The following is a 22,967-nucleotide window of genomic DNA, read 5'->3' as shown; positions in this document are numbered from 1 at the left end:
TGCTGCTTCTGTGATACACACACATTTCTTTATATCCTTTGTTACATATTCAATTTTGGTTAAATCTTGTTTATATTTAGCAAACTTTACAATATGCAGATTGTGCCTGCGCCACCTTTCTTTCTCTCTAGCCCTTGTGATCCTCCCATACGGTGGCAAAAATGGCGCAAAGTTTTCGAAAGGTATCTCAGAGTCTGTGGTTCCTACTTGAGCGCTGAAAGAAAAACAGCTTTATTGCTGCATTGTTTAGGATCAGAGGGAAATTAGGTATTTGACCATCTTCCCAAAACACTTGAGCTTGATCTTAATGAATTTGAAATTTGTATTGCAAAACTGGACATACATTACCTGCCAAAAATCAGTACCATTCTTGAGAGGTATCACTTTGGTTGCAGGAGACAACTTGAAGGTGAGTCCATTGAAAATTACATAACCGCTTTGAGAAAACTGCCTTCATCTTGTAAGTTTGGTTCCACTGTAGACGAAAGAATTGGGGACAAGTTTATGTTGGGCTGTAATATTGAACGTGTCAGAGAGGAGCTATGGCAAAAAGATTAGCCCTTACTTGAGGATGTTCTGGTCATTGCTAAAAGGATCGAACATTCTCTTAAGTGTGTAGAGGTCATTAAAAAGAACAGTGATAAGAAAGAAAAGGATTCAGTTCAATTGGTCATACAAACCCAAAAAGTAACAAAGGAACTTGATCAAAAAGAAACCTGATCCAAGAAAAAATAGTAAATTCAATACTTTTCAACTCAAATGTTTTTGCTGTGACAAATTAGGTCACTTGGCCTACGACAGGCTATGTCCGGGCTGGAAAGCTAAATGCACCAATTGTAAAAGGAAGGGTCATTTTGCTGCGGTATGTGAAGGTAAATCTTACAAGGGAAAAGTAAATTGAATTCATAAAGGAGATGAATATGTTAATGATCCTGATCCAGAGCTTGATTGTGATCAAATTATGATACAAGTCACTGGTAATTGTGAGGGTAAGAATGGTCCCATAGATGAGGTCATGGTGCAAGGGGAAAGTACCTCTCTTTTGTGTGATACTAGTGCTAAAATCACCATAATTTAAAAAACGTCTACCTTAACAAAATCAAGCACAAAATAAATATCTGCCCTCCTGAAATGCCCTCCTGTTCTAGCAATGACAGACTGACCTATAAACAAGTCTGACCCTGGCCAGTCTCTCTAGTTTTCAGTTTTGTTCATTACACTGTGTGAAGACTAGACTTCAAAAAACAAACGTATATATCATTCAAAAACAATTTGTTTTGAGGTCTGCCTTTACTGCACAACTGTCTGTAAAGCCTCCTGTCTTTAAAATATATATGGGCCCTCATTATGATGTTGAGTGGACCGCCACTGACAGATCATCAGTGGTGGTCCACCGACATCCATGGTAATGTTCCGAATGCCGGATTAAGATACTGGTGGTTGGTGGGTAGCAGGCAGGGGGAAATACAGCCACCTCCAAAGGTTTAAGGAGCCTGTCAGGGCCGCATTCAGGCAGTAATCCCTACAATAAAGGTAGTGCCTGCGCAGGCACTGTCGAAGAGATTACGATGTCCATTTTCCACAGCCTTTTCATGGTGGTCTCAGCTCCATGGAAAGACTGTCAGAAAGGTACTTTGGGGGCCAACTAGCAGGGCCCCTGTCCCTCATTGGCCTCCGCTATGTGGCCAGGTGGGCACATGTTGTGCCCCCCAAGCATACATGCACAGTGTTTTTCTACTGCAGCGTGTGCTGCTGCCCTTTTCTGGGCTGCAGCACAAGCTGCAATTGAAAGAGGCATGTTTCCGATCGCCCACACAGCAATCCTATCATAATATGGTGAGTGGGACCATCGACTAAATTTAGGGAGGTCTCCATCCCGCAGCAACACAGAAATATCATGTCAAATATGTGTCAAAGAGATGTGCAAAAACTTTCATTTTACAATGGGAGATTGTGCTGTGGGTAGTTTCTGACTGCCGCACAAGCTCCTATTTGTAAAATGTAAGTTGAAGACTGCACCATGTGTGGTCGCATACTAATTCAGTATGTGGAACCGCCAACCAATGGTGAGGCGGTTCCCTCACTGAAATGGCGTCGGTCGGACGCAAGCCTGCCCGACATTGCAATGAAGGCCTATATATTAAATATTTTAACAGTTAGCATTAATATAATGTACTTTAAATATGTGTAAGCAATATTTAAACATATATATAAATGTGCAAACAATTTTAAACAAACACACACATTTATAGGAATATTTGTATATTTATATACACACATATAATATCAAACTACTTAAAAAACTATAATCTATATTTTAATTTTTGAATGTTTTTTAAATATACAAATATAACAACTATGGGCCTAATTATGATGTCGGGTAGACTTAAGTCCACCAGACGTCGTTTCGGAACTGTAACCGAACGACCTCCTGTCTGCGGGCAATTAGGATAGGCCGGCACAGAAAGGCGGTTGGAATCCGACATTGTAATCCCTTGGGTGGAAAGAGCTGCCCTTGGGATTACTGAAATCATTCCGACTGGCGGACGGGCTCTCCGAGCCTGTTAGCAGACAGTCGGAATGACCTGTCAGATTCTGTTCTGACTAACACCATCATAATGGGTAAGTCGGAAAGGAATCCGACCGGCTGATTACAATGCGTGAGGAATGGCTCTGTCCTAATGCATCATAATCAGCCTATATATATATATATTCACTGAAAAAACCATAGGTTATAGATTATATATAGTTAGGAATTAGCATTTACAAAACCTTGAAAATTCACTGAAAAAACCATAGGTTATAGACCATATATAGTTAGGAATTAGCATTTAAAAAACCTTATTTTACTCACACAAAACCATTGAAATTCCATATATAGTTAGTTGCACTAACTATATATCGCGCACCCGCAATCCACTGCTGATGATGTCACATATTACATCATTCATGACATGGTCAGTGACATCACTGATGACATCACTGATGACATCTCAAATGACATCACTGATGACATCACTGATGACATCTCATTTGACATCATTCTCGTGCTAATACGATAAACCTCTTCAGACTCTAATATAACCTTAGATACACTCAGTGTATACAGACACTCACACACTGTCACTCATCCATGGAGTTACTCACACACCTTGTCAGTCATGCAAAGAAACAATCTCACCTCCATTTCCTCAACTATACAGTTATACACACCTTACTTATTCAAACATATACTAACACATATTTACTCTCTTATACAATCCCTGATACAAGTTCACAATGATCCATACAGCCACTCACACATTCAGTGGCTCTCATGCACAGTTATTTATATATGCCAGCTCTCACATGTATTGTGTTTTACATATGTACTTACTATGACATGTAGCATTGAGATATCCATTCACTCATCAATACACTCATGCACACAGTCAACTGCCCATGTAGCTGTTTCCACATGCACTCTTGAACTCATACACCTAGTGAATCAACTGCTCACACATCAATGCACAGAGTCACACACCTCCCAGCCACCCCCACACAAACTCAATCTCCCATACAAATACTTGGGCAACCAATCAATAACACATATAGCCTCTCGTATAGCTAATGAACAACACATGCAGCAGTTTACATCACAACAGACATACTGATGCACACATTCAGACAGTTTAGTCACTAACCCATGCATTTAGTACGACACATTTATTCACTCACTCATACAGTCAGTCACGCACCTACTAAATCCTTCATCCAGACACTTATACATCCACTCATTCTTCAATATATCAAACATATTTAAACTTTACAGAAACACACAGTCACTGGATGATGTCATCAGTGATGTCATCAGTGATGTCATTTGAGATGTCATCAGTGATGTCACTGACCATGTCATGAATGATGTAATATGTGACATCATCAGCAGTGGATTGCGGGTGCGCGATATATAGTTAGTGCAACTAACTATATATGGAATTTCAATGGTTTTGTGTGAGTAAAATAAGGTTTTTTAAATGCTAATTCCTAACTATATATGGTCTATAACCTATGGTTTTTTCAGTGAATTTTCAAGGTTTTGTAAATGCTAATTCCTAACTATATATAATCTATAACCTATGGTTTTTTCAGTGAATTTCAATGTTTTTTTAATAGCAAATATCTGTAGCTGTAAAATGTATTCTTCTTTAAATCCCAAAATATATTTTATATGTTTATTAATAACTTTTTTTTTTTTTTAAATTTTTTCTTCGTTCCCACTTCGCGAATCGGAAAGCTTCCCGTTAGCTGACCTTGATGCCGCGAAATAGACCGCGAGCCAGTAAACGTTTCTTTACCGCAACTGCCGCGTTAGAAAACAACATCGTGACGCCTCCCGTCCGCATGACGTTTCGCGTTGTCGCGTGATACGTCATATGACGTACTACGTTAGCGAACTGGTACGCTTACCGAGTCGCAAAGCACAGGTTTCTGGAAGCAAACCGGAAGGCCCTGCAAAGCGTGTAACATAAACACAGCAGGTCATGTGACTTGGTAATAACACTTTTCATTGGTTCATTTCACTTTTGGTTTCCTAATGATGTAAGACTAGGTCATATAATCTAAAATGAACACTTTTCATTGGTTGAGAACTATTGTTTTTCCCAAATGATGAAAATCCCTCTTTCTTTCCTCACTCTGACTTTCATCATTGTGAGAGAAAGACCCTTTGTTACCAGTGAGCAATGGCTTCTTTAGTAGCTTCAGCTGGTGCTTCCCCACCACCTCCACCACATCCAAGGAAGAGTGGACCGATGTGTGAATGTGTTCACTGTATGCAACAACTTTGACACTTACAGAAGCCTCACCTTCTCCATGCCTCCTACACAGTTCTACATGTACATCATAAATGCAAACAGAACAGAATTAATTATACATGTTAAATGGTTTATTTTTGCTGTTCTCAGAATGTATCAAATTTCACTAAAAACAGTGACTTGAAGGTATTCATCATATAACAGCGGGGAAAAAAAAACACAATCAAAATGATTGTGTTTAAAAAAACCATACAACATAACAAATCAGAATTCAGAACTCCTTAAAGTTAACTTACTTTCCATGACGGCCAAGGATGTCCTATGAACAGCTTACACTCTGTTGTGCTGTTATTACTTTCAACCCGCCACTTTCTGAAAGAAAACCTCCATCGTTTTCAAAAACATGTTACATACAATAAATGACTTCTTGCTCTCTACCACAAGTTTCCACAAGGCCAAATCTTGTCAAAGCCATTTATAACTCTTGGATTTCTTGTAAGCCAATCCCGTCTTTTCGCATTTCCGCAACTTTCAGAATTAAAATGTTGAAGATCATTTACACAATCCTGGACTAGTAATATCTTCCCCTTCTTGCTCAATCATGTTCTACATTTCCTATCACACTGATACTGCTTACTATGAAGCAGACTTACACTACCTTTATGACTAGTACAATTATTTAATTCTCTACATCACTTTTAATCACAAAGCAATGTAAAACAGTAGACAGCATTGCAGACTTACATTCCCTCTACTCCATGTTTTGATTGGCTGCTTCAATTAGCTTATAAAAAGAAATAGTTTTTCTGAACTCATTCAAAGTGCACGTATTTCTCAATGACGTCCAGTGTTATGGTAAAAAGTTATGTCTCTGTACTACACTTATCCTCAAGGCCAAATAGTGTAGGAGCCATGAGAACTTCTTGAAATTCCTCAGAGCACATCCCGAGATTCTTTCCCTAAAATTTTGGTTTTAAAAACACCAGGTAAGAGTTTTTAAGGTCATATGGCAATTTATTTTTTGAAAATTAAAACAGAATCATTGCAGAATGACCAGCCATTTCTACACTTTAAATAAGCTGTATAATGTCCTGATGTTATTGAAGGACCATCATGATATATAATTGCTACAGTTACAAAAGTCCTTCCTGATATTGACAACTGTGAAGCCACAAAATTTTTAATTAAAGTTGTCAATTTTGTTCCATCAGGCCTACATCGTTGGAACATTAAAATGACATACTGGCCATATGTTCGTATAAATAATGTGGACATCATTTCAGATTTACATTGCCTACACTCCATATTGTGATCAGCTGCTTTTACTAGCTTATTAAAAGAGACTGATTTACTGTCTGGCAAAGTTAAATATATAAATCTTTCTGAGTCTACACTAGTAGTACTTGATACCCTACAGTTCTCGCAGTCATGCTGCCATTGATAAGAAAGCCCAAACAGGTGATCTACATCTACACCTTCATCATGCAATACATCAAGCATATACATTAAAAACTCCTGACAATCTTGCTGACTATTTTGAGAGAATTGTGTTTGGCCTGAACATCTGTCTAACAGATTTCGAATTTCAGACACACTTTCTATGTTTGTTCTATCAGTGCTACATTTCTCTAACACAGAATTTAACAAACTGCAAAATCTTTGATCAGAATTGACCACAATCTCTTCTTTTACATTTTCTAGAGAAAACAAAACATTAACCACTACATTAGCATAGCAGTTGACACCAGAACTGTTTTCAAATTGAAAACCAACAACATCTTCAACAGAATCCTTTTTGTTTCTGCTTATAATTTCAGGTTCATCGACTTTTCGTCTTTTTGCTACAACCTCCCCAGTATTGGTCACATTTCTTCGTTTCCGGCCTACCACACGTTTCTCAAACAAAGGATACTGAGGCAAATGTGGCGCATACTCTCTTCTCAACCTATTGTATTCCTTAACACAATCTAGATCCGCACAAATGTTTGTGACATCACACTCAATCAAGTAAAATCCCGATAAAGTCTTAACTCGTGACAATGCCACATATGCCATACCCTCCTTGAACACAGAACTGCCAATATTCACCAATGCACAGTCTACACTTAAACCTTGCGATTTATGGATTGTCACCGCATATGCCAAGCAAACAGGAAACTGCTTACGACGAACATATAAGTCTTTTACAAGCAAAAATCAAATTTAATTTTTAAAAATTCAATTCCATCTCTGTTTCTGTATTTCACAAAATCAACAACATTACCCATTGATCCATTTACCAGACCTCTTTCAACATGTAAATTCCTTCTTAAAATTATACGGCAGTTCAAGCACACATTCAGAGTCTTTTCAAAACCCGCAGTTTTAGATATACTCTTCTCTAATGAATCCAATTTTGTTTTCAGATTCTCAGACAAAATAATTGTTGATCCCATATGCTCTACTCTGTCAATAGCTTCCAATTTCACAATCTCTTGCTTTTCTAAATGCAACATTTTGTTGTTGAATTTGGCACATTCTGCAAGAGTTGGCATCAAACATATTCCAGATTTTTTCTCAGTAACTTTCTGAAAAATATTCTCAGGCACAACATCTTCGTCTGGATATAAATTTGTCAGTAATCGTGCATGTAAAGCTTCTTTCCCATGCTCGGTCACTTTTCCAATTCTAACATCTTGTAGAATAGTCTTGTAAACTTCATCCTTTGCCTGACGCATATTTTCATGCAGTTCAGCATAATTGAAGTTTAACCATATATTGACGTTGCCAATACTCCCTAAGCACTTCCTGGTATCTTCATGCGTGAGCATTTTGAACACAGGTTGCCCTTTCACTGGTGTCAGCTGCAGAAGATCTCCGAAAACAATGATGTGTTTGCCACCAAATAACACATCATACTCTGTTTTGAGAACTTCTTGCATTCTCAAATGCACAAAGGCAAGCATGACATTGGAAACCATGCTTACTTCGTCAATGATAAGAAGTTTCATTTTCCTCAAGACTCTTGAAACTTCAAAACAAGCATCTCCAGATAGCTTGTGATATTCTAATTTGTTGTCATGCTCCACTGGCAGCATCAGTAAACGATGTAAAGTAATCCCTTTAATGTTATGTGCTGCCAGTCCAGTTGGAGCGGTGACAACACAAGACAGCGATGACTCTGTCCTTTCCTGCAAATAACATGAAATTGCTTTAATAAGGAAACTTTTTCCAGTTCCCGCTTCTCCACTCACGTACAGTCGGACAGGCTTCAACGACGTACATGAGCACTCTTTCTTGTCATGACTTAATCCATGATCAATTTGCATGGTAAGTTCGTCACATATTTTCCTCTGCTCAACGTTGAGTTGTCTTTCCAACTCTTCTAAGTTAACCGCATCCTCCTGAGCATGTGCCATGGCTCTTTCCACTTCATTCATAGCAGTGGCAGCTTCATTTTCGATAAGAGGTCCTCCTAGTGGATCCTGACTCAATGAAGCAGAACTCTGACTGTCCTGAGAACTGTCTCTGGCAATCTCGGCTGCAATCGTTGCTTCCTGCTCAATTTCCACATTCAACATTTCTACATATTTGGGAAAAGCAGGACATTCTATGGTCTCCTTGGCAGCATTGAATGAGTCTTCGTAACAAAGGAAATCTCCAAGCAGTTCCTCTTCTGCACGCCAAGGCTTAAAAAGTTGCAAAAGTGCTAAATAGAAAAACTCCTTTTTTTTCAGGAGATTCGCCACTCAATTTTCGATGGTTTATCAAGTGGCATTTTCTTTGCTTGACCAGACATCCCTCACTTCCTATTACAGCATACACTCCTTTCTCAGTATCTTCTTTGATGTTCCTCTTGAATATGTAATTTTGCAGAACCTCATACAGACAAACATTCTCGAGGTGACTGCTTCGATTTGGATAATATGTATCCAACATGTTGCTCTTCAAAATGTCGGTACTGTTTGGCTCCTTTTCCGCCAAATACTCAATTTCCCGCACAGGTTTCAGAACTCGATTACGCGTTGCAGCAAGACCAACACTCGCCCAAACGATACTCCTGGACTTGGCATAGAGACTTGCTGAAGACAACCGGTCAGAACATTCGTAAGCTCCGATTTCTCGATGCGACAACATCTTCAGACTGAAACTGTACAACTTCTTGCTGAGGCTCTTTTCATGGGAAATGTCCTCCCACATATCCTTCAATTCTGTCTTCTCTTTTTTGGTGATGTAAGATGTCACATACCGAGCCACAGCCATACAGTTATCAGCCACAAACTGTATATCCATGTTAGCATTCCACATGGACAAAATCACCGGGTTGTAGTCGTTGATGTACTTAGACTCTTCGTTCCTCTTCAAATTGTATGTGTTTTTAGGTGATTTCTTCATCACATTATGTCGCAGCGAAGACATCAAACTGTTCACTCTTCCTTTAGAAATCACCGATCGTGGAAAGCCGAAACGACATTTGGTGTAGAACTTGTCTTTGTTCCGGAATTTACGACGACAGTACTTTCCACATCGATGGCTTTGGAAACGTAGAACTTTTTCTCTTAGGCTTTTTTTCTCCTTTGCGTTTGGAACAGCACACGTAGAATACTGTTCTATGAAACTCATCACTGAGTCGTCTGCATCCGTTCCAAATTTAGGTGCATCCTTGATCCACAGCAACATATGTATATGAGGAGCACCTCTTGCTTGGTACTCCTTCCTCCAGAAGAAATCCAACACCTCTCCAAGAGGTGGATTCTTCTTATTCATTATGAAAGACATCATACCTTCAAATCTATGATTGAAGTACCTACATACATTGACTGGATCCAAAGAGCACAGTTCTCCGGGTGTCTTGAATTCGATGTTTTCTACGTTAGCATTTGCCTCTCGTAGAAATTCAAGTAAGTCTTCCCAGCCATACTCAGCACAGCTCAAAGTGAGGAACCATGTGGGAGTTCCTAAGTTCCTCAGCATACATTTTAAATCACCATGACGACGGTACCAGTACTCATTAGTACCACGCTGACACGCCATGAGATTAATCAGGTGAGAATCCAAAATACTGTCTTGGACATTGACTTTATCCATAAAGTCACTTGCCGAGATGTTTTGCATGTGTATACCACTTTTCAAGATGTGGTTCACTGCATATGACAGTCCAGACAGATCGCTTTCAAACAGGAGATGAAACAAATAAGGAATGCATTGTCGAAACCTAGGATCTCCTGCATACAATCGCAAAGTCCGGTATTCAGAAGCAGGAATTTGATGAGGTCGCTCATCATATCTTCCTCCCTGACCTGTTGGAAAAAGCTGTGGGAAACACCGAGCTTCCAAACTTTCCTCCCAAACACTAATGGGACTCCCTTTCGCTTGTTTCATTTGAAACAACTCAATAGCATTCCCCATGACTTCCTTGGAATGCAAAGGATGAACACTATAATGTTCATATATTTTTCACTAGTACAGGGTTCTACTTTCTCAATTTGACCAGCACACAAATCGCTATCCTCTTCCTCACTTACTTCCTCTTCTGCAACATATACATTTTTATAGTATTTATTATTTTTTTTCAAATACAATGTTGCCCTTTTGACTTTCCTAACATCTACTAAATCTTGCCATATTTTCTTATTCTTTGTCGGAACCCCATTAACTAAGATAAAAAGAGGTTCCTCTTCCACTTTTTCTACTCCAATTGTGTTAATGTTTTTCTTCAAATCTAGAGGCAAATAAACAACTCTTCCCTTTAATCCTCTCTGTAAATCTGATGGAGGCAATTTCCCTGTCTTTGGCTCCATTCTTACAATAGCCTGAAAGGGATGGATACTTTGAATCAAAATAGATTCATAAGTATTTAAATCCTTCAATTCAGAAGGAATCTCAACCAATTCCAGATTATTATGAACTGCTCTAGCAGGCATCTGGTTTTGATTTAATTTGTTACAACAATAAGTACACACACGTTGATCCAATCCCAAATCAAAACAATTTTCTACCATCAAGTATGTTGTAAAATCCTTCCATTCACTATTATTTTCCCTTTCACTTTTTCCATATAAATCCACTAACTTAGTCTGATTCTTATAATAAGTGCGTCGACAACACACACAAGTGAAATTTGGCCTCTCACTTGATTTCACCTCAAACGTCGCAATTTCCCTCTGGAAATTATCTGTACTGGAAACCTGTACACTATCTTCCACATTACTCTCTTCTTCTTGGTCAATTTCAACATTCTCCTCTTTACTTCCAAAGTAACAAAACTCAATTTCTTCACATATATTCTTCACATCTATTTCAGAACCATGCAAAAGAGCAGCGCATAATTGTTTAAGCATAATTGCTGGACTCTTAGCATAATACAACAGTCTAACTAATTTCCTCACTTTATTATGATGCACTGCTAGCATCCTGAAATGATGAAAAACACTCTGGCATACTCTCCTGGAAAGACAAGCCAGTGAATGACCATGCAAACCTATCACTTCTCTCACTCTGCAAGGATCTAATTCTTGCAACAACGTCATTTTCTGCTTCAAACTTTTCTTATTAAATGACCGTATAAAATCACAAAGCAAATTGATGGAATCCTGTCGTACACTGCAAATACTACTACACTTCCAGGTGTACACAGGACCCTTAGGACGTCTCCCTAAAACCTCATTACCTAACACCTCTTCTATCTCTGTTCTCACAACTTTTTCTTTTTCAACTGGACAACCATCTTTCACTTCATAAGCTCGACCACTGGTGTCAACTGCATGCACCAAATCATTATCCTGGAAATAACTCTCCTCATTAAAAAATGCCTCAGAGCTTGAACTATGCATCCATTCTCCAGAAAAAACTTCACAAAAATTACTACGATTAACTATTCTCTTCCATCTACTATTTCTTTTGAAATCATAAATTACCTTGTTTAGCTTCCTAATTCTATTGATTGTCAAAATAAATAACTTACGTTTAATTTCAAATGCCTGATCAATAACTTTCTCAACTATTTTTTTTCTCTTATAAAAAACCACTTTCTGTTGACCTTTCTTAATATTTTTTAACAAATTCCCAATTATCCTGTTGCGGAACATTCGTTTACGAATATCCCTAAACTGTTGTTTCCTTCTACTTTCATGCATAGAGTTATCTCTTACTCTAGCAGTAACATTTCCCATTGGCCTTTCCTTACCATTTGAATTGTTTCTCCTTTTCTGGACTGAAACATTTTCTGTAGTAATATTTTTTTTACTACACATATTTCTTATGACTGTTTTTGGACTCTTACCCGGTGCTTTCTTGGTGACTTGACAAATCTTTTTGTTAGAGGACTGCTGCATTATTCCATGGTCCTGCTGTCTTTGACGTTTTGCAGCCTTTCTCACTCTTTCTTTGCTAGGCATCCTAAAATCTTGAAATAATCTGCAGTTGAATCTGTGGTAAAATATAATAAAAAATGTTATTAACCACTATTACCCAACAGTAAATTAATAACAGTCATCAAAAACTTAACACACTACTTAAGTATATAATATACTGAAGCCTATCTCCAATTTTTCACTGAACAGGACTCATCTCTTCTTAACCTTGGATAAACCTCACCTACTCTGTGTCCCCTGCACATAATTAAATGTAAAGGGGCAGATTTATATTAACTAGCACATCCCCAGGGATGCACCAGTTAACGTGCACCGCTGCTCTGCCACCCACGGTGTGCCGCATTTACAATCAGATAGGACAAAGCTACATCAAAACCCTGCGCCTGCTTGAAGCAGGCATAGATCTTGACGCAGGTAGGCTGAAAGCTAAAGCAACAACTAAGTGTCGTGTGCAGAAGTTACAAAAAAGGAAAAATGGCGTTTAAACCAGTAATGAGACCATGCTAACGTAACACAGAGTAAAAATATCCAGGATCTACATCAGTTTGGGGTTCACGAACCTGGCAGGTACAAGGAACTGAGGCTTTCCACCGTGCATGTCTCATCCCAAATCATATGTTGTTTGTGAATGAAACAATTTCCCAGACCAAATGCTTTGGATTGGCTACTTCTAAAAAATTAAACACCCCTACTATCCCGGAGTTAGAGAAATATGATGGTTGGAGTAATTTTACTCGTTGTCCATTAAAGATTTACAGGCCCTACTCCGTAATTCTTCCTTTAACATTTCCAGTATAAATCCAAAAGGTTGACTGCTTTGGCAACGTGCCTTATCCATGGTTTAATAACGCTGCCTTTTGCTTTATATAAGTTTTCAAATTGTATGAAATATATACCAATAGGTCGTTATTAACCTTTAGGTAGTGGTTTTCTTCATGAGGTCTGGTCGCTTCCATACACATACAGATTTTCAAAGATGATCAAGAACTTTATCTGAATGGAGAGGAATGCACTGAGACGCCAGATCATTCACTAATGTGTAGGCACATACAGTTACACGGTTCATGCAACAAACACCGACCAAATATGGCTTGCGTGTTGCAAGGCACACCAGTTCCTGCTATCATCCCCACGTTCAAGTTCTTGGAAAATGGTAGTTATTTGATGCTCAATAATGAAGATTGTTCTGGGTTAATTAAAAGTATTCATTTTATCGTAACAGTAAATGAACGGGTTATTTGCTGCAGAAATGTTCTATTTCCTCCCACACATGAACATAGGGAGTTTTCAATCTGGCCACAAATACCAACCTTGGGAGCACATTTCAACGGCATGGCAAGAATAAGAGCTCTTTTGTCTCAGAGAGAGGTGGCCTTGAGTTCGGCCCGTGAAACTTTCCTGCTTCACATAGCGAACACCCGTACAGAGGTGCAGACCCTTTTAAATACAGATTCGCCTTTCCATTTCAGCAAGATGGTTCGGACTATCTCTAACGCGTCCTCCACAAAGGGCCTGGCGCACTTTTTTAAAGTTGTTACCAGTGGTCTCGTGACTTCATTTGATAAAATCTTTGGAGTCATCCCTGCTTTCTTTCATTCTATTTTTTCCACTCTGCTTCGTGGATTCCCATTTTTACTTGCATTACCAGCGGACGCTCTTGTGCTTTTTTACATTTTTAAATATGGATGTCCCTCCTGTGCAAGCTCCCGCCCTGCAGCTGCTGACACTGTTCCGCAATCGCATGCTAGAATATTATGGCACAATGCCGTTGGCGATATTAAGCACGGCATATGGATTATCTTTTCGATTCTCCTACTTCACCTGTGTCCAGCCTGTATTTCACTGCCTGACCTGTGATTTCGATTGGGCCATTGATTTGTGTCTCTGCGGACCGGTTTCTCATGACGTCGACTTTAATCAGCTGATGACTCCTATCATTACTCACGAGTTGGTTTGTCCTGGCGAAAGGATTATGGCTGTGGCATTGATGCATGGACTAATTGGTCCCTGGAATTTACTGGCGGCAACACAGTCTTTCTTGGAACAGAGCTTTCTTGAAAACCCACCGAGCTGTCCTCTGATGTTGATAGAGGATCCGGTGCTGGGAGAGAACTTATGTTCTTTTCCGCTTTTAAATTGGATGGCTGAACTCTTTTCGGATGAAGACGGTGACTTCCTATTGGAGGCTGTTGCAGCTTATTTTGCATACACAGTTATGTCATAGACCTTTTTCATGTTTGATATGCTGAGTACTAGCATTTCATTGACAATTCATTGACTTATTTGTCAAGTTTTTATTATTTAGCTTGCCTATTGGCTTAAGACTCGATAAAGTACTTGGCTGTTTTATTTTTCTTTAGCATTAAATTTTCCTAGTTTTTAATGTTTTACCTTGCGGACCGTCCACATATAAAGTTGCAATCTGCTCTCATGAGATGGCACTTCTATTATCTTATTCAGTTCGTTTCCGGATCATGGGGAGGTGTCATCTAGGTCCTGGATATCTTTACACCGTGTTAAGTTAGCATGGACTCATTACCGGTTTAAACGCCATTTTTTCCTTTTTTGCAACTTCTGCACACGACACTTAGTTGTTGCTTTAGCTTTCAACCTAATAGTTCATCGTGATTTACATGAGAATAATATGTTATTGCTCTACTATCTGCTTTACTTCTTAAACTATATCTGTACAGCGAGTGCTGAAGTTTCAAGAACAACACGATACAGAATTGTTATGAGGTCTGATCTCCACGACTTCATACTCATAACATAAGTGCAGCTTCTCCCAATTCTGGGCATGAGGCGGGTTTTATATTGCTTTGCCGAACACACATACACAACACTTGATGCGGTTCACATGAAGAGAGAGCTGGTGTATGCTGATGTGATTCCTTCAAATCTAAGACACTAAAGTATTGGCACGCCCTAAACCAACACAAAGAGACCTTCTTAGCAAATAATATATTATGTGTATTAGGGAGGGTGAGATATAAGCAGCCGCGGGCCGTGGAGGGAGTTACGGTGGGGCAGGGAGGGGGAGGGGCAGGGTGGAGCCCTCTCCACCCTGCCCCTCCCCCTCCCCGCCTCCCTGCCCCACCGTAACTCCCTCCACGGCCCGCGGCTGCTTATAAGTGTTGCTAACTCTTATTCATTTACAGCATGTTAACATACTGTCACCATTCGCTTTTTATGTACTACTGACTATGCTGGTAATTTTGCTACTGATAATATGTGTACTTGTATAATCTAAGATACTACGCCTGAGAAGACGGCATTAGTAAATAAACATTTCAAATACACATGTGTTCTTCTTAACTCCATGTTCTGGTTTCTAAGAAATATATAACGACCGACTGTTCATGAGTTCCACGTATCCTGAGGTACTATAAGTTCATATTCTGGATTGTCTAAACATTGAGAGTTTGTTATATCCAATGTGACACTGTACCTAGCTTGCTAAGGGGTTTTGATTACTAAGGTGAGTTTTGGGACACCCTAATTCGCCGAGGTTCCAATCCTCTGTCCACAGTTCTGTCAGGGGCACCCCTCAGCCTTACTGGAGCTTCATCACACTTGCGATACAACTCCAGCAATGCGCCAACTTTACGGCACAAATACGTCACGCATCTGTGCTGTTTTTGCCCCATGATGCGCCGCATTGTAAATGCAGCACACCATAGGTGACGGAACAGCGGCACAGAATGACTAACACATCCCTGGTGATGCGCCAGTCATCATAAATCTATCCCTATGCTTCTTATCTTGTTAGAGATGAACCGCCATATGTATCATCAAAGTTTTTTGCATTTCCTAAATAGCGAACTTTAAGGAATAAATAGCGATTCTTTACCATTCCTAGTTTGCGATGACCTATTTGCTAATTACAAATTACCCATTCATTTCCATGCAGCAGGAGGCCCATAGGAATGAAGGTGCAATTTGCGATTAGCAATTACCTCATCGCAAATTACGAATTTTTCCGACGGTGCAGGGGTGTCTCAAGAACACCCTGCTGCACCCCTGAAAAAGAAATTTGGGGTCATATGGCGCACATAAATTTTGAAAACATTCCTTTACCTCAAAAACGATTTTCAACTCATAATTTGAAAACACTGCACATGGGGAAATGACTTAAAATGTCCTTAAGACACATAAAAGCATTTTTTGATTGCCTTTGCAGCATGTTTCAGTCACCTTTAACATGCCTATGTAACGGAAACATTCAAAATCTAAATTTGCCATGCACAGGTGGGAGCATATTTACAAGCAATTTGCTCCACAGACAAACTTCTTACATTGAAATGGGAAAAATAACATCAGAGACTCTCAATTACCTTATAAAGAAGCAGACACCATTATGTCCTTCTCATCAATATTAAAACCATTGCTTTTTCTCAAAAACGATTTACAAGTCATAATTTGAAAACACTCCACAGCTCCTATGCACATAAAAGCCCTGTCAGTACTAATACTTCACATTTTCTCCAATTACAATTTCTCAAAGAAACAAAATCTATTTGTGAAACACTTGAGACAAAGCAACATTTGAAAAACACAACTTTCTTCATAATTTTCTATCTAAATTAAAGAAATCTTTTCTCACCTTAGCAAATACTTTGAGTTTCAAAACAGTCTCAGAAACACACCAATTTGTCTTCAGCAGAGCAAAAGGTATGCACTCCAGAGTCTGCAGCTATCAAAAGCACAGAAATGCTGTAATTCCTCACACATATCTCTCATGTCACCCAATCAAAACTCTTCCCTCACTTTTTTTCAAAGCAAAACCCTTCCCCCTCTGCCCCCTCTCTGCTTTTTCTGCATAGCAACCACCTCTTGCAAGACCTCTCACACAACAATGTTGCAATTGAACTCTGAACTCTCAGTGCACCTGCATATCCAGAGCATTCTTTCATTTAATGATTTTTTCTTCGCCACTCAAAATACATCTTTCAACGAACTCATCCATGCACACTAACTTTCTGTTTTCAGCAATCAAAATCCACCAATCACTCTTACTGCTTCATTAACACAGAAACTCCTCAGTTTTTTTCATTTTACACTCTCATTTTTTCAACTGCCATTTCATTGCCACACTTCATCTGACTGCAGCAGAACCTTCTCTCACCATGTTTTCTGTCTGGATTGTTGGACATAGTTACATCTATTGGGCTCAAAGGTACGCTGAAAACAGGAATTTACCTAACCTCAATTTACAAGATGTGGAAATTAAGTGGTTTGGCCACAGAGGATTAAAATGTCACCAATTGATACCATTGGTGAAAACCTTTATGCATTTGCCAAAACCTGACCTGTTAATTGTGCACTGTGGAGGTAATGATTTGGGCACTTTGACTGGGGTAGGTCTGGAAATGCTTTTAAAGGACACCTTTGAGCAATTGATGGCACTTTTTCCTCAGACTGCCTTGGTATATTCAAATATATGCCAAAGACAGAAATGGAGGTGGTCGAACCAATTTTGTCCACAAATTGAGAAATCGAGGAAGCATGTAAACAAATCTGTTTCAGCTTACATGAGAGACCATGGAATGGGCTCCCTGTACAACAATAACTTGCGTTACTACATGCAAGATATCTACAGAGGAGATGGAGTTCACTTCTCAGATGAGGGCAACAGAGTTTTCACTCTGAATTTAAGACTGTGCATTGGTACCTACTTATAAGTACCTAAATGTACCATAAACCCAAAAGCTCTTCTCAGAGCTACCCTACATCTGATCACTCACAATTATTATTTTACTCTAACTTTTTTCACTAATTTTCAAGAAAGTACGCTCCCCAGAACGCTTCCCGGTTCGCGAACCGGGCGCACTGCACGCAAAAAAACTAAAAAAACTGTATATTTTTTTTTTGCCCTGCGAGACCCTTTCAAAGCCTCCACATCAAACCTAGGGGGTCAGGGACGATCTACTATGCCCCCTTATGGTCATTTGCCCCTTTGCTTTGGCCTCCTCTTGTCTCTCGATCCTACCGAGAGACAAGATGGCGGCCGCTACGGACTGTTTGGAATGTTTACAGACGCCGAAAAACCAATCAGCTTCGCAAACCTCCGTAACGCGAAAAGTACGCGAAGCGGAGCGCTGTTACAGATATATATCTTTTTTTGAACGTTAATTTCTCAAAATCCACTGGAGCACATATATTGAGACCTAGCAAAGGCACATCGGGCTACCAGTCCCTACAATTTTGCCAAGTTTCGTGCAAATCCATTCAGCCGTTCGATTATTATTATTTTTTTTTTTTTGCCCCGCGGGGCCCTTTTAAAACCTCCACATCAAACCTAGGGGGTCAGCGACAATGTACTATGCCCCCTTATGGTCATTTGCCCCTTCGCTTTGGCCTCCTCTTGTCTCTCGATCCTACCGAGAGACAAGATGGCGGCCGCTACGGACTGTTTGGAATGTTGACAGACGCTGGAGAACCAATCAGCTTCGCTTCACAAAGCTCCGTTGCGCGAAAAGTACGCGTCCTGGAGCGCTGCCCGGTCCGCTGTTACAGATATATATCTTTTTTAAACGTTAATTTCTCAAAATCCACTGGAGCACATATATTGAGACCTACAAAAGGCACATCGGGCTACCAGTCCCTACAATTTTGCCAAGTTTCGTGCAAATCCATTCAGCCGTTCGGGCTAAAAGTGAGGCCAACCGCCCTATGGAAATTAACATGGGAAAAACGCGTTTTGGGACCCCCCTTTTTTCTCGGCCCCCCCTTGACGAACCCCCCCAAAATTTTCAGGGGCTGCTCAGAAACAAAATGTGCCATTTTCCTGAGAATTTCAGCCAATTCCGTCCACAAACGCCAAAGTTATTAGACATAGAATTTTCAAAAATCCCATAGAGAAAAAATCCTAACTATATATACCTACTGGCGACCGCCAGTAGGTAATATATATATATATATATAATTCACTGAAAAAACCATAGGTTTCACACCAGTTATAGTTAGCTGAACATTTTACTCATACAAAACCATTGAAATTCCCACGTTATAGTTAGTTGGATTCACTATAACTCGCGCACCCGCAATCCACTGCTGATGATGTCACATATTACATCATTCATGACATGGTCAGTGACATCACTGATGACATCACTGATGACATTTCAAATGGCACCACTGATGACATCACTGATGACATCTCAAATGATATCACTGATGACATCACTGATGACATCATCCATGTGATAATACAATGCACCTCCTCACACTCTAATCTAACCTTTGATACACCCAGTGTTAAATACAAACTACCATTCCTGAAATTATTGACACACCAATACCAGTAACTACATACACACTCACTGATTCCTAGGTCTACACACACATCCACTCATTCACCCATACAATCACTCATACATACAGTAACTCATCAATACAATACTATCATATGCACTTATACACCTATAGAGACACTCACACACTTTTACTCATCCATGGAGTTTCTCACACACTTAGTCAGTCATGCAAAGAATCAATCACACTCCCATTTCCTCATCTATACAGTTATACACACAACACCTTACTTATTCAAACATATACTAACACATTCTTACTCTCTTAAACAATCACTGATACAAGTACACATTGATCCATACAGCCACTCACACAATCACTGGCTCTCATGTATAGTCATTTATATATGCCAACTCTCACATGCACTGTGTTTTACATATGTACTTACTTGGACATGTAGCACTGAGATATCCAGTCACTCACCAACACAGCCATGCACACAGTCAACCGCCAATACAGCTGTTTCCACATGCACTCTTGAAACCATACACCTAGTGAATCAACTGCTCACACATCTATGCAGAGAGACACACACCTCCCAGCCACCAACACACACACTCAGACTCACATACAAATACTTTGGCAACCAATCAATAACCCATATAGCCACTCATATAGCTATTGATAAAAACATGCAGCAGCTTATACAACAACAGACATACTGATGCACACATTCACACAGTTTAGTCACTAACCCATGCATTCAGTAAGACACATTTAATCACTCACTCATACAGTCAGTTACGCACCAACTAAATCCTTCATCCAGACACTTATACACCCACTCATTCTTGAATATGTAAAACATATTTAAACTTTACAGAAACACACAGTCACTGGATGATGTCATCAGTGATGTCATCAGTGATGTCATTTGAGATGTCATCAGTGATGTCATCAGTGGTGTCATTTGAGATGTCATCAGTGATGTCATCAGTGATGTCACTGACCATGTCATGAATGATGTAATATGTGACATCATCAGCAGTGGATTGCGGGCGCGCGAGTTATAGTGAGTCCAACTAACTATAACGTGGGAATTTCAATGGTTTTGTATGAGTAAAATGTTCAGCTAACTATAACTGGTGTGAAACCTATGTTTTTTTCAGTAAATTTCAAAGGTTTTTTAAATGTTAATTCCTAACTATAATGTGTGTGAAACCTATGTTTTTTTAAGTGAATTTCAAAGGTTTTTTAAATGCTAATTCCTAACAATAACGAGTGTGAAACCTATGGTTTTTTCAGTGAATTTCAAAGGTTTTTTAAAAGCTAATTCCTTACTATAACGAGTTTGTAACCTACGATTTTTAAAGTGAATTATTAAGTATTTTTAAAGGCTGTTTTTTATAACTATTAATTATAATATTTTTTATATATATATATTTTTTTTCTAAAATAAATTTTTCTATGTATTTTTCCTTTTTAAAAAAAAAAAATAATTTTACCTCGGAGCGCTCAGGGTACGCGCACCCGTAAACGCAGCCATACACGTAGTGAGAGCGCTCTACCGACGTTTGAAAAAAATATATAAGTATGTATTTAAAGTAAATAATAATGCAAGACATTCAGTGGCATATTTATAAAAGTAGTATTTTTGATTTGAAATAACCGTATTTTAACTTTAAACGCATTTCCTAAAATCTAACAAAATGTTCTGCAGGCGCGCCGTGTAAGCGACCCCGGAAGCGCTTATGTACGTGCCGCGTAAGCGCCCCCGGAAGCGCTCCAGTGCGCGTAGCGTAAGCGCGTCAAGTCATGTGACCTTAAAATAACACTTTTCATTGGTTGTTAACAGTTTTTTTTACAACTAATGAAAACCCCACCCATTTCCTTCACTACCTCTTTCACTTTGGAGAGAGCAAGACCTGTTCCCTTTTTCTCCTCTTCAATTGTTTGGAAAGAATGGCTGCAAGAGCATCAAGCAGCAGTGACTCTGATGAGTTTCTCCATGAGGACCCTCCTCAACCAAAAGTTAAGGAGCACTTCATCTGGACGTTTTTCAGCATTCCAGAAGGAGAGAAGAAATTAAATGCTCCTAAGGTGGAATGCAAGATATGCCACACAATTCTTTCACGTGGAGACCCCAGAAAAAAATACAGTTTTGGGAATTCCACCATGATTAGACATGTGCAAAGAAGGCACCCCCAGAACTATGCCCGGGAGAGTGTCAGGGACCTGGCATGAAATCCACCGAGTGATGGCCCCTCGACTTCCACCGGAGGACCAACATCATCGGTGAGAGGAAGAGCAGTCGAGTGATACCAAATATTCAGCCTGTTTTTACTGACAGTACAATTAGGTGTAAGCAGTGTGACGAACTGCTTTGTTATGGGGAGCAGAGCATTCTACTAATTGTTCGAAAAAGGGGAGAACACCGCTGCCCCCTCAGCCCTAATTTTTCCCCTTTTTTGTGCTCCTGTTGAGCAGTTTGGCATTCCCTAGTTATGTTTTGTTCTGAAAAAAATACCCCAAAAAATTAAAAATGTTCGGAAAAAATGAAAAAAAGAAATAAAGAAAAAAAAGAAAAAAAACTGTTCTTTTTAGAACTACCTCCAATTCTCCAAAAAGAGCTATATTCTTTACATATTTTAAAGGAGTGAGTGAAGTGGAGTACAGTGAGATAGGAAAGGAAAATGAGTGAGGGAGCAAAGGAAGGGACGAGAGGGGAAGGGAAGTGTAGTAGGGGGACTGAAAGAAGGTGAGTGTGGGAGGTGAGTGAGGGGAAGGGGAGTGAACATGGGGAATGAGGATAAGTGAAGAAAGCGGAGTAAGGGAACGGGGGTGAGGAAGGGTAAGAGAAGAGCAGTGAGGTTGAGGAAAGAGTGGTGATAGAGGGTGGAAAAAGGCAAGTGAGCGTGAGACAACGGGAGTGAGGGAGTAAGGAGACAGAGGAGTGAAGGAAAGAGTGAGAGTAGAGGAATGAGTGAGGGTGCATAGAAAGATAAGTGAGGGACTGTAGGTGAGTTATAGGGAGTAAGCGTGATGGAAGAGGAGTGAGAGAGTGAGGGGACGGAGGTAGTGAAGCTAAGAGAGAGGAAGTGAGGGAAGGAGAATGAGGATATGACATGACAGAGGTAGTGAGAGAAAGAGTGAGTGAAGTGGAGTAAGGTGAGTAAGGTAAGGGGAATGAGTGAGTGAGCAAAGGAAGGGAATAGAGGAGAAGAAGACTGAAGCATAGGTACTGAGAGAAGGTGAGTGGGGGATGAAAGTAAAGGGAAAAGGAGAGAAAGATAGGGAATGAGGGGTAGTGACGGAACCAGACTAAGAGAACGGGAGTGAAAGAACGGCAGAGAGCATGAGTAAAGAGGGATGAAAAAGGGTGGATAAAAGTGAGTGAGGGTAAGACAAAGGGAGTGAGGAAGTGAGGGGATAGAGGTACTGAATGAAAGAGTGACAGAAAGGGACTGAGTGAGGAAGCAAAGAAAGATAAATGAGGGAGTGTGGCTGAGTTATAGGGAGTGAGCGTGACAGAAGAGGAGTGAGAGACTAAGAGGACGGAGAGAAT

The sequence above is a fragment of the Lissotriton helveticus genome, chromosome 7 (assembly GCF_964261635.1).
Source record: "Lissotriton helveticus chromosome 7, aLisHel1.1, whole genome shotgun sequence".
In the NCBI taxonomy this organism is placed as follows: domain Eukaryota; kingdom Metazoa; phylum Chordata; class Amphibia; order Caudata; family Salamandridae; genus Lissotriton; species Lissotriton helveticus.
This window is presented reverse-complemented; position numbering follows the sequence as displayed.